The sequence below is a fragment of the Cynocephalus volans genome, chromosome 2 (genome assembly GCF_027409185.1).
Source record: "Cynocephalus volans isolate mCynVol1 chromosome 2, mCynVol1.pri, whole genome shotgun sequence".
In the NCBI taxonomy this organism is placed as follows: Eukaryota; Metazoa; Chordata; class Mammalia; order Dermoptera; family Cynocephalidae; genus Cynocephalus; species Cynocephalus volans.
In genome coordinates this window covers 100,559,638-100,573,466 of record NC_084461.1, presented here as the reverse complement: position 1 = coordinate 100,573,466, position 13,829 = coordinate 100,559,638, and positions in this window count along the sequence as shown.

Here is a 13,829-nt window from a genome sequence, read left to right as displayed (position 1 = left end):
AGGAGAATTTTTAAATGTTGCACAGTCTGAGAGCCTTCAAAAAGAAGATGGACGTATCTGAATTGGGGATGCTACTCTCCCTGCTGTCAATAGCACTCAGCTTGTCATGGAATGTGGGTTGTTATGGTGAAGGGAAGGTGGTTGAAATTGGAAAGAAATGCAATACATTGATAATTTGTATAGATATGCTTCTTTAAAATGGGTTTGATTTATTGAATCACTGTCTTAGTTTGTTTTGTGTTGCTGTAACAGAATACCTGAGATGGGGGTAATTTATTAAAAGAGAGGTTTATTTGGCTCACAATTCTGAAGGAAGAAAAGTGCAGGAAGCATGGTGCTGGCATCTGCTCAGCTTCTGACGGGGGCTTTCTGCTGTGTCATGACAGGAAGGATGGTCAAGGGAGAGCGGACACTTGGGAAGGGGCAATACACCAGGAGGAACCTCACTTTCTGATAATCCACTCTCACAGGTACTGATCCATTCCTGCAAGAGTGAGAACCCACTCGCTCCAGAGAAACTAAATTAATTTAGGAGGGATCTGCCCCCAGGACCCAAACACATCCCACTAGGCCCCACCTCCCAACACTGTGCACCGGCAGTTAAACTTCAACATGAGTTTTGACAGAGACTAACCACATCCAAGCCATAGCAATTGCCTATTCGCTTTAGAGGGGCAATGAAATCTCCCAAGTTATTTCCAGGCCATATGGATCTTTGTCATCTTTATGCTTTTCTGGCAATATTAGAGGCCATGACTAGTGAAGGACATCTCACTTGAAGGAACATATTCCACTTCCTCCATGTCTAGTACCAACTCATGTCTAGTATTAAGGCTACCAAAGGATTAGATTTCCTGGCACTGACACATGGCCAAACCAGTCTTTCTGAGACTAGACTGCCATGATTATGGCTAAACTATCACCAAGATTGGCTTGCTGCTTGATCAGTGGTCTTCTATACCTGCTGTGTTTTCTCCCATAAGGAGTCACACAAAAGTCCTGTTTTGCTTCAGACTCAGGTCTCTGAATGTCTGCTAAACTGGAGAAGCTGAAATAGGAGCCCATAAAACCTTGTCTTCTTTCTTGCATGAGCTGTAATGACTTATACATAATACTTTATAAATAAACCAAACTTGCTGTTTTACTGATTGGGCTATGTAGTCACAAATAAGTAAAAGGTAGCCAGGGTGGGATTGAGCATGAGGGAGGCCAGCGTCCTCTGAGATGGTTTGGTATGATCTGTTCTTTCATTCATTCATTCACTCCTTCATTGAATAAATGTATTTTGAGGGCTGACCACACTATAGGCACAGTGTACCCTCGTGGAAGTTAGAAGTTAGTGAGGAGGTAGATATAGTCATAATAAAATAATCACGTAAACGAGAGTAATTGTAGTGTTGACATATGCTATGATAGAGAAGTACAGAGCATTTTGAGATCACGTTGTAGGGACATTGCCTTAGTTCAGGGAAAGCTTGGCTGGAGGTGTCATACTTGATCTGATATGAAGGCTGAATCGTGTTAACTAGGCAACAGGAAGAAAGAAGAGCAAGAATCAATACTCATTGTTTGGCGAATAGAACATGGTCTTTCTAGCTCAGTTTTTGTCTCAGAGATACTGAAAAGTTTTCTCTATTCTCTTTGCAACCTACCAATATTCCCAGTAATGAAAGTGCTGAGATTCATGGTGACCGATGAGGTGACCTCCTACACTCTTTCATGTTTCTTTGTGTTAATGCACCATTAGCAAAGGCTATTGACACATATCACTTCTGTGAGATACTAAGGTAGACCTAATAGTACTTGAACAGTGAAACCAACTTCTCAGTAATCAAGTCTTGTTTTTATTCCCATATTCTCATCCTGGGTCTTCCTGAGACTACAGGTCTGCCCAGATCCTTTGTTCTGGTCTCCAGTGAAGCCTGTGCCTGGGATGGGTAGAGGGGCATGGGTGCAGGGAAGACTGGTGAAGTGCTGACTGCAGGCACAGTGGCCTAGGAGGGAAATGGGTTTGGCCCATTCTTTCACTGATCTGCCCTCAATAGTGAGTCCAACTTTTGCAATAAGGATTACAAACTTTCATATAAGAATGTGAAATCCTGGGTGACAGCAGCCTGAGAACTGCATGTAAACTTAGGAAGGTTGGGTAAAATTCTGAGCTCAACACACACACACACACACACACAAATGTGGAATAAAGGTTTTGTACTAAGGAAGATGTAAGTCTAGACAAGGGCAAAGACTGGAAAACTGGCATTCTTTGATGATTGTATATGGCTGAGGGTGACTACTGTCAGCACAAAGAAAATGTGGGTAACGTTTTATCCTTCCTTTAGAGCAGTAGTGAGCTAGCTCAGGGCAGGAACTGCTACAGAAACATGGAAGTGTTGCTTAATTTATGGTCACCTTTTAGGTGAAGATTCTGCATCTTTTTAAATGAGACTTGACAAAAGCAATACCATTGTTATCCAAGGGATTTTGTTCACGATTAAAGGGGAGCCTGGAGTGAATATTTTAGAATAGTTTAGACTGAATATTTTAGAATAATGTGGGTCTTGGTGGCCTCTTAATTTTGTAATTGGCTTGGCTTCTAAGCTTTATTTCTGTCCATTATTAAAACATTTTAGAAGAAGAGCAGAATTTAAAATAATTTAAAAATGTTTCTATCTTAATTAGTATTCATAATTGTAAAGAGTTTTTATTGATGCATAAGATTATAAATTAAAAAGAGATAGTTTTTCCCTATACTTTCTTACCCCCATTTACTACCTTGAATGTTATTGCTAATAATGGCTAAGACTATGTAAGCGTTAGCTATTATCACCTCTTTTTGTACAGTCATACACACATTCATGTTTGTATATATACTTACATAGATGTAAGTATATATACACACACAAACTTTTTTTAAGCACATGTGATTACATTGTACATAATAAACACTTTGATTTTTTTTTCTTAACAATATACTGTGGACATCTTTTTTATGTCAGAATATGCACTTGTCAAATCTGTTTAATGACTGTGTGGTATTCCCAGTAAATTGATGGATATTCAGATTGATTTCAAATTTTTTCCTTTACTAAAAATACTGCTATGAACATCACTTGTCCCTTTACTTTTGTGTATTTGTACAAGAAGTTTGTTTAGGATGCATTCCTAGAAGTAGAATTGCTGGGTCAAAGGTTGAGCATACTTTAAATTTTGGTAGATTGTAAGGACAAAACTTTAGAGACATGGAAGTTCTTCCTTGACTCTTCTCTCCCCATGAAAGGAATGGATCCATAATGGTCAGCCAGAGCCATGTTCTAGGCTAGGATGTCTGAGGATAAATTGCTAGATAAAGGTAGATAAAGGAGCCAGCTAGTTCTCTTGCTGGGTCGAAGAGTTTGAATTTATAAATCAAGAAGGAAATATTGAGTTTGTTATTACTCATGCAGTTGTAGAATTGCTTCCCAAATATTAAAAAAGTAATTTGATCTGTTTTCCTGGCCCAATTTAAATGGTGTCATCCTTACATACCTTGAGAAGATTGTCTTGGAGCCTCATAACTCACCTTCCTATTGGTCAGCTCTGGCTCTCTTTTTCTTTATTGAATCATTTTTCTCTTGTTGCATCTCTCGTATTTCATAATGAGTAATGACTTTCCTGTTTTACTGCTCGAGGTCCTAGACTACTATTTATAGTTCCACTCCTATCAGCTTTAATGACTTAGAAATACCATGATGGCAAAAGTACAGGTATTTTTAAAATGAAAGGAAAGGAAAATATGTTCCCTTTTTGCTCAGTTTGTCTTGAGTTTTCTTAACTACGATAACCCAAGTGAAGTTAGTGACTTTGGTTTATTCCCTCTAGCACTGATTTTAATAGGTATGGTATACTGTTAAACACAGAATAATATTTTGTTTTATATATGTAGCTGAAACATGTAAACTGATTTTTAGTTACTTCAGCAATTTCAAGTTAACATCTACATTGTTTTTCTCACTGACTGATGGAGTTAGGATGTAGTATCTTCTTAGAACTCATGTGGAAATCTCATCCCCTATATGGCAGTGTTGAGAGCTGTTTGAGTCATAGGGGCAGATCCCTTATGAATGGATTAATGCTCTCCCTGGGGCATGGTGGGTAGTGAGGGAGTTCTCACCAGATTAATTCTGGGGAGAGCTGGTTGTTTAAAAGACCCTGGCACCTCCCCTCTCTTCTCTCTTGCTTCCTCTAGCCATGTGATCTGCTTGTACCTGCCAGCTCCCTGCCGTTTTCCACAATGAGTAGAAGCAGCCTGATGCTAGCACCAGATGCAGCTGTCCCAGAATCATAAGCCAAATAAACCTCTGTTCTTTATAAATTACCCAGTCTCAGGTATTATGTTATAGCAACACAAAAATGGACTAATACACTGACCATAAGTTCTCTATAAGCATTACTGATTCCTTGGTTTCTGCCTTATATGGAATATATGTTTCTGCTAACTGTATATCCCCTTAGTTGTACAATTTTTCTTTTATTTTACTATAAAAGTAATACACATTTATTATAGCCCATTTAGAAAGTATAAAAGTGGAATTTTTAAAAAGAAATCACTCTATTCCTCGAAAACATTGGCTATTAATATTTTATGTATTTTTCCTAAGATTTTAATTTTTTTATTCTACGTAATTTAAATCCTGTGTATAAAATTTTTATCTTTATAGGCTTACTTCACACTTCCCTTGTATTTTCAAAATTGTGATAAATTGCACATAGTATAAAATTTACCCTTTTAACCACTTTTAAATGCACAGTTCACTAGCATTGTGCATATTCACATTGGTGTGCAACCATCACTACTATCTAGCCACAGAACTCTTTTCATCTTGCAAAAATGAAAATCTGTACCTATTAAACAATAACTCCCTGTTTTCTTCTCCTTCCAGACCCTGACAAACACCATTCTACTTGCTGTCTGTGTGAGTTTGACTATTCTAGGTACCTCATATAAGTGGAATTATACAGTATTTTTCATTTCATGTCTGGCTTATTTCACTTAGTATAATGTCATCAAGGTTCATTCGTGTTGTAGGATGTGTTAGAATTTTGTTCCTTCTTAAGGTTGAATAATATTCCATTACATATATATATCACATTTTGCTTAGCTATTTATCTGTTTTGTTGTCTTTTTGTGACCGGCAAGGGGATCGCAACCCTTGGCGTGGTGTCGTCGCCCGCACCGCGCTCAGCCAGTGAGCACACCGGCCACTCCTATATAGGATCCGAACCCACCACGGGAGCGTCGCTACACTCCCAAGCACTGCACTCTCCCGAGTGCGCCACGGCCGGCCCTTAGCTATTTATCTGTAAATGGACTTTTGGGTTGCTTCCAGTTTGGGCAATTATGAATATGAATGTACAATTATCTCTTCAAATCCCAGATTTCAGTTCTTCTGGACATAGACCCAGAAGTGGAATTGCTGGATAACATGGTAATTCTATGTTTTATGTTTTGAGGAACTGCCATACTGTTTTCCATAGCGACTGCACCATTTTACATTCCGAAAAACAGTGTACAAAGATTTTAATTTCTCTACATCCTCACCAACACTTGTCATTTTTGATTGTAGCTATCCTAACAGATATGAGGTGGTAGCTCAGTATGGTTTTTATTTGCATTTCCCTAATGATTAGTGATGTTAAGCATCTTTTCTTGTGCTTATTGCCCATTTGTATGTCTTCTTTGGAGAAATGTCCATTAAAGTCCTTTGCCCATTTTCTAATTGTTTGTTGTTGTTGTTGTGTTCTTTATATATCTGGATATTAACCCCTATCAGACAAATGATTTACAAGTATTTTCTCCCATTCCATGGGTTGTCTTTTTCTTCTTGTCCCTCCCACCCCCTGGCAAGAGAACATCTTTCCCTGTGCCACCATAGGCTGTCTTTTAATTCTGTTGATTGGGTCCATAGATGTGCACAACTTTAAAATTTTGGTGTAGACCAGTTTGTCTATTTTTCTTTTATTGCCTGTGCTTTTGGTCCTATCCAAAAACTCATTGCTAAATCCACTGTCATAAAATTTTTCCCTCATGTTTTCTTCTAAGAGTTTTATGGTTTTATCTTTTAAGTTTAGGTCTTTAATACATTTTAGGTTAAGTTTTGTATATAGTATAAGGTAAGTGTCCAACTTCATTCTTTTGCATGTGCATATCCAATTTTCTCAACAATTTTTGTTGAAAAGATTATCCTTTTCCTTTTCAATGGTCTTGACACCCTTGTTGAAAATCATTTGACCATATATGTGAAAATTTAGTTCTGGGCTCTGTAATCTATTACATTGGTCTATGTTTCTGTTTTTATGCCAGTACCACATTGTTTTGATTACTGTAGCTTTGTAGTAAGTTCTGAAATCAGGAAGCATGAGACCTCCAACTTTGTTCTTCTTTTTCAAGATTATTTTGGCTATTCAGGGTTCCTTGAGATTCCATTTTAGGATGGATTTTTCTATTTCTGGGGAAAAAGCATTTGAGATTTTGATAGGTATTGCATTGAATCTGTAGATTGCATTCGGTAATATTGACATCTTAAAAATATTAAGTTTTCTAATCCATAAACATGGAATCTCTTCATTTATTTGTGTCTTTTAAAATTTCTTTCAGACATATTTTGTAGTTTTAACTTTTGTAGTATACAAGTCTTTCACCTCCTTGGTTAAATTTATTTCCAAGTAATTTATTATCTTTGATGCTATTGTAAATGGAATAGTTTTCTTAATTTCCTATTCAGATTGTTTATTAACATACAGAAATGCAACTGGGCTTTATATATTTTGTATCATTTTTGTAATTTTTGTATCCTGAAATTTTGCTGAATTTATTAGTTCTAACATTTGTGTGTGTGTAATTTTTAGGGTTTTCTACATATAGGATCATGTTTTCTGTGAACAGTGATACATCATTTTTAATGGCTGTGTAAAATTTTGTAATAGGGTGAATCATAATTGACTTAATCATAAATGCATTTTAAAAATCTAGGATTTAAAAGCATCCTTGTATTATGCTTTGATGTCCATTTTTAAATTAATAAACTATTTTTTAGAGCAGTTTTAGGTTGAGAGAAAAATTGAGCAAAAACTACAGAGCATTCCCATATACCCTTGTCCTCCCCAACTCCCCCCAACACACACATACACATAAACTTCCCCACCAACATCCTGCATCAGAGTGGTACACTTTTACAACTGATGAACCTACATTGATGTGTCATTATGATCCAAAGTCCATAATTTACATTAGGGTTCACCCTTAGTGTTGTACACTCTGTGGATTTGGACAAATGTATGGGTATAATAACATGTGTCCACCATTGTAGTATTGTGCAGAATAATTTCAGTGCTTTAAAAAATCAGCTTGTGTCCTGCCTGTTCATCTCTCTCTTCTTCCTGACCCCTGGAAAACACTTTATTTATTCTTTTTATTGTCTCCATGGTTTGCCTTTTGCCTTTTCCAGAATGTTATACAGTTGGAATCATATAGTTTGTAGCATTTTCTTTATGTTTTTTTCACTTAATAACGTGCATTTAAGTTTCCTCCAAGTCCTTTCATGGCTTGACAGCTCATTTCCTTTTAGTGCTGAATAGTATTTCATTCTTTGGATGTACCACAGTTTATTTATCCACTCACCTACTGAAGGACATCTTGGTTGCTTTTACGTTTTGGCAATTATGACAAAGATACTATAAATATCAATGTGCAGGTTTTTGTGTGACTCTAAGTATTCAGTTCATTTGGTTTAACACCAAAAAGCATTATTGCTGAATTGTATTGTAAGAGTATGTTTAGTTTTGTAAGAATTTGCCAAACTGTCTTCCCAAGAGGCTGTGCCATTTTGCATTCCTACCTGCAATAAATGAGAGTTCCTGTTGCTCCATATCCTCACCAGCATTTAGTGTTGTTAACATTTTGGATTTTGACCATTCTAATAGATGTACAGTGGTAGCTCATTGTTGTTTTAATTTACAATTCCCTGGTGACATATGATGTTGAACATCTTTTTATGTTTACTTGCCTTCTCTATGTTTTCTTTGGTGAGGTGTATGTGCAGGCCTTTTGCTGATATTTTAATTGTTTTTCTGTTTGTTTTTTTGTTTTTTTATTGGTGAGTTTTAAGAGTTCTTTGTTATTTTGGATAACAGCCCTTTATCAAATGTGTCTCTTGCAAACATTTTCTCCATGATTTCTGCTACCCATGGTCAACTATGGTCCAAACATATTAAATGAAAAATTCCAGAAATAAACAATTCATAAGTTTTAAAATGCATGCTGGTCTGAGGAGCATGATAAAATCTCATGCTGTCCTGCTCAGTCCCGCTTGGGATGTGAATCATCCCTTTGTCTATCATATCCATGCTGTATAAGCTGTCTGCCCATTTGTCACTTGTAGCTGTCTTGGGTATCAGATCTTTTGTTGTGATATGGCAGTGTTTGTGTTCAAGTAACCCTTATTTTAATTAATGATGGCCCCAAAGTACAAGAGTACTATGCCTAATTTACAAATTAAGCTTTATCATATGAGAGTACTTCAAAAAGTTCAGGGAAAATTAGAATTGAAAGATAATATGAATCTTTCATGAAATGTTTGAAGTACCCTTATATATGTATGTGTGTAAAGGAAAAAAATTGTACATACAGCGTTCAGCACTACCTGAGTTTCAGGCATCCATTGGGGTCTTGGAACATATTCTCTTTGGATAAGGGGAACTACTGTAATATAGACTGGGTGGCTTATGAACAACAAATTTATTTATTACAGTTCTGGAGGCTGAAATTCTTAGATCAGGGTGCCTGCACAGTTAAGTTCTGGTGGGATCTTTTTTCCAGATTGCTAACTGCGAACTTTTTATTCTAAACCCACATGGCAGAGAGCAGAGAGCAAGAAGACAGCTCTCTCAAGACTCTTACAAGCTCTAATACCATTCATAAGGGCACCACCCTCATTTCTTTACCTAATCCTAATTACTTCCCAAAGGCCCCACCTGCTAATACCATCACATGGTAGGGAGTAAGGTTTCAATCTATAAATTTGGGGAGATACAAACATTCTCTCCATAATGGTCATGCTATATAATTCTTCTTACACATTGCTGAATTTGCTTTGCTAATATTTTGTTGAGAACTTTTGCATCTATATTCATGAGAGACATTGATCTGTAATTTTCTTTTCTTGTAATCTCTTTGGCTTTGGAAATTCTGGCTTCAGAGAATCAATTAGGAAGTATTCCTTCTGCCTCTTTCTTCTGGAAAAGATTGTAGAGAACCGATATAATTTCTTCCTTATATGTTTGGTAGAATTACCAGTGATCCCATATGGACCTGGTGCTTTTTATTTTGAGAGGTTATTAATTATTGATTTGATTTCTTTAATAGGTCTATTCAAATAGTCTTATTCTTCCTTTGTGAGTTTTGGCGGATTGTTTCTTTCAATGTGTTAATCCATTTCATATAGGTTATCAAATTTGTGGACATAGAGTTGTTTATAATATTCCTTTATTAACCTTTTTTTTTTTTTTTTTTTTTGACCAGTAAGGGGATCGCAACCCTTGGCATGGTGTGGCCTGCACCACGCTCAGCCAGTGAGCTCACTGGCCATCCCTATATATGATCCAAACCTGCGGCCTTGGGGCTGTCAGCGCTCCACCCTCCCAAGTGAGTCATGGGGCCATCCCTCCTTTATTAACCTTTTTTTTTTTTTTTTTTTTTTTTTTGTCTTTTTCGTGACCGGCACTCAGCCAGTGAGTGCACCGGCCATTCCTATATAGGATCCGAACCCGCGGCGGGAGCGTCACCGCGCTCCCAGCGCTGCACTCTCCTGAGTGCGCCACGGGCCCGGCCCCTTTATTAACCTTTTAATGTCCGTGGTAGTGATATAGTGATATTCTCTTTTAAATTTCTGATATTAGTAATTTATGTCTTCTGTCTTTTTTTCTTACTAGAGGCTTATTGATTTTATTGATCATTTCAAAGAAACAGGTTTTGGTTTTGTTGATTTTTCTGTTTCCACTTTTACTGATTTGTGCTTTATTTTTTATTATTTCTTGTCTTTGGCTTACTTTCAATTCAATTTGGTCTTTTTCTATTTTACTAAGGTGAAAATTTAGATTATAAATTTTAGTTCTTTCTCCTTACCTAACATATTTTTTCAATGCTATAAATTTTCCCTAAGTACTGCTTTAGCTGCACCTTTCAAATTTTGATAAGTTGTATTTTAATTTTCATTTAGTTCAGAATATTTTCAAAATCATGTTGAGTTTTTTTTCTTTTACCTGTATGTTATTTAGAAGTTTGTTTTTTAATCTTTAAGTATTTTCCCAGCTGTCTTTCTAATATTGATTTCTAGTTTAATTCCATTGGAGTCTGAGAGCAGACATTGTATGATTTCTATTTTTATAAATCTGTTGAGGTGTGTTTTGTTGCTCACAATGTTGATGAATGTTCTATATGAGCTTGAGAAGAATGTGTAATTTCTGTTGTTGGATGAAGTAGCCTATAGATGTCAATTATATTTAGCAGATTTTTGGTGTTGTTGAATTCGACTCTGTTCTTATTGATTTTTCTGCCTGCTGGATTTCTTCATTTCTGATAGATGAGTGCTAAAGTCTGTAACAATAATAATGGATTTATTTTTTTCTCTTGCAGTTTTGTCTTACTTTGCCTCATGTATTTGAATGCTCTGTTCTTAGGCACATACACATTAAGTATTGTTATGTCTTCATGAAGTACTGACCCCTTTATCATTATGTGATAACCTTTATCTCTGAATACAGTCCTTATCTGAAGTCTGTCCTGTCTGAAATTAATATAGCTACTTCTGCTTTTTAAAAAAAATTAGAGTTACTATTGTATATCTTTCTATAGCCCTTTACTTTTAATCTATATATTTAAAAAATAAAATGGGTTGCTTGTAGAAACATATAGGTGGGTCTTATTTTTTATTAACTTTGACAATCTCTGTCTTTTAACTGGTGTATTTAGAACATTGATATTTAGAGTGATTATTGGTATAGTTTGATTAATATGTACAGTATTTGTTAATGTCTTCTATTTGTTACTCTTGTTCTTTGTTCCTATTTTTGTCTTCAATATTTTTCTGCCTTTTGTGGTTTTAAGTCCATTTTATATGATTCTATTTTTCTCTGTTCTTAGCATATCAATTATACTTATTTTTTAACCTTTTTTAGTGGTTGCCTTACAGTTTGCAACATACATTTACATCTAATCCATGTCCACTTTCAAATAACACTATATTACTTCACATATAATGCAAATATCTTATAGTAACAAAATATTCCTAATTCTTTCATCTCATACCTTCATTGCAGTCATTCATTTCACTTATACAGAAGCATATCTATGTACATAATCAAATAAATTGTTGCTATTATTATCTTAACAAACTGTTATCTGTTAATTACAAATAAGAAAAATACATGTTTTTATTTTACCTTCACTTCTTCATTCTCTGATGTTCTTTCTTTATGTAGATATGAGTTTCCGACATTTTTCTTCTGTCTGAAGAAAGTCCTTTAATATTGTTGCAAAGTAGGTCTACTGGCAACAGACTTCCTCATTTCTTGTTTGTCTTTATTTCTCCCTCATCTTTGTAGGATAATTTTGTGGGATACAGAATTCTAAGTTTGTGTTTTTTCCTATCAATACTTTAAGTATTTCATTCCACTTTCTTCTTGCTTACATGGTTTCTGAGGAATAGTCATATGTAATTCTTTTCTCCTCTATAGATAAGGTGTTCTTATTCTCTGGCTTCTTTCAAGATTTTTACTTCATCTTTGATTTTCTGAAGTTTGAATATGATATAACAAAGTATAGTTTGTTTTGGAATTTTCCTGCTTGATGTTCTCTGAGATTCCTGGTTCTGTGGTTTGGTGACTGAATTTAATTTGGGGAAATTCTGTTACCATTGCTTCAAATATTACTTTTGTTCTTTTCTTTCTTCTCCTTTTGATATTTACATTATATGTATGTTACACTTTTTTAGTTTTCCCACAGTTCTTGAATATTCTGTTCTATTTTTTTCAGTCTTTTTTTTTTTTTTTTTTTTGTATTTCAGTTTTGGAAGTTTCTATTGTCATCTTTTCAGAGATCTTTCCTCAGTCTACTAATAAACCCTTGAAAGGCATTCTTTAGTTTTGTTACAGTATTTTTTATCTCTAGCATTTTTTGATTCTTTCTTAGAACTTCCATATTTCTGTTTACACTGTCCATTTGTTTTTTCATGTTGTCTACATTTTCCATTAAAACCCTTAGCATATTAATTATAGCTTTTCAAAATTCCTCGCATGAATAATGCCAACATTTATGCCATATCTGACTCTAGTTTTGATGCTTGTTCAGTCTCTTCAAATTGTGTTTTTTGCCTTTTAGCGTGTCTTATAATTTTTGTTGAAATGTGGACATGATGTACTAGATAAAAAGAACTGTTGAAAGTAGGCCTTTAGTGATATAGTGACTGGGTGTGAGGGGAGGGAAGCATTCTCCAGTTCTGTGATTAGTCTCAGTCTTTTGGTGAGTCTGTGCACTTGGACTCTGAACTCCACCAGGGCTTCTCATTTTCTGCCCCCTTAGTTGGAACAATATGGCTAGAGGGGGCTGGAGATACATATTTCCCTTCCCACAGGTCAGTTAGGTTCTGATAAAATCCCAGCAGGTTAGGCCCTGATTAAATAGTTTCTCCTGAGGGCAGCTCTTGTGAAGAAAAACAAAATGCTCTGCTGAGTTTCAAAATGGTTCTCTTCCTCATTCCCCTGTCAGTAGTACTAGAGGATTTTTCTCTGATATTCACTGCGAGGACCTGATAGAGCTACTGGAGGTAAATCTCACAGAAGTTTGGAGACCTCCCATGACTGTGTCCCCCTGGAATTTTTAACTCTCAGAGTTGTCTACCTTGAGCTTCCAGCAATTTGTCAATTACAAATTTCTTGTCTTGGAAGTAACACACATCACTTTCCCTCCAAGTCCACTGGGTAAACGGGCTGGAAAACATAGAGGAACAAATGGAAAATTTGGAGAGCAAAAACTTTCTCTTCTACGGAACTCATCTCCCCACTTCATATGACTAGTTGATATTATGAAGATTGTAATAGTATTTTTAAAAATGCAACTGAATATTGTGCTACTTTCTCCTCAGAATGTTCCAATGGTTTCTAATTATAGTTGAATGCCATCTAAATCCTTAAACCATGGCCAATAGCCTTCCAGGTTTGACCACTAAATATCTCTCCAATCTTATCTCAGACCACTGGACCTTTCTTACTCTACTCCACTCATTCTGCCTTCTCCAGGGGCCTGGGTAACACCAAGATCTTTCTAATCTTAAGGCCTTTGTTTCTGCTGTTCCCTCTCCTTGGATTGCTTTTGTCCTAGCTCTACCTCCAGCTGCATTTCATCATTCAGGTGTGAGGTAAAACATCATCTGCAGAATAGTTTTACATACATTTACTTCTGAGGGAAAAGACAAAATACAAAGTTGACAGGTACAGGCTCTCTAGCTCAGACTTTGGTCTACTTTTTATTGCCTTCTCCAGAGTCCTAGGAAAACATGAACACTAATAATTTGCCAGGGAAAACTTACGTGCAGAAAGTAGATATTTATTGCAATTTTGAAAGATTTTTCTGTAGAGGGTAAAGTATGTAAGGTAGTGTTCTGAAGACTTGAGAGACAGGGATCATTTAGTTCTTTTGTGTTTATCATAGCAGTAGATATTTGTTGCTCAAACAATTTGTAAGCATTTGCCATTAATATTATGGTCATTATAAGAAATACTTATTAAATCAACTTAGATTG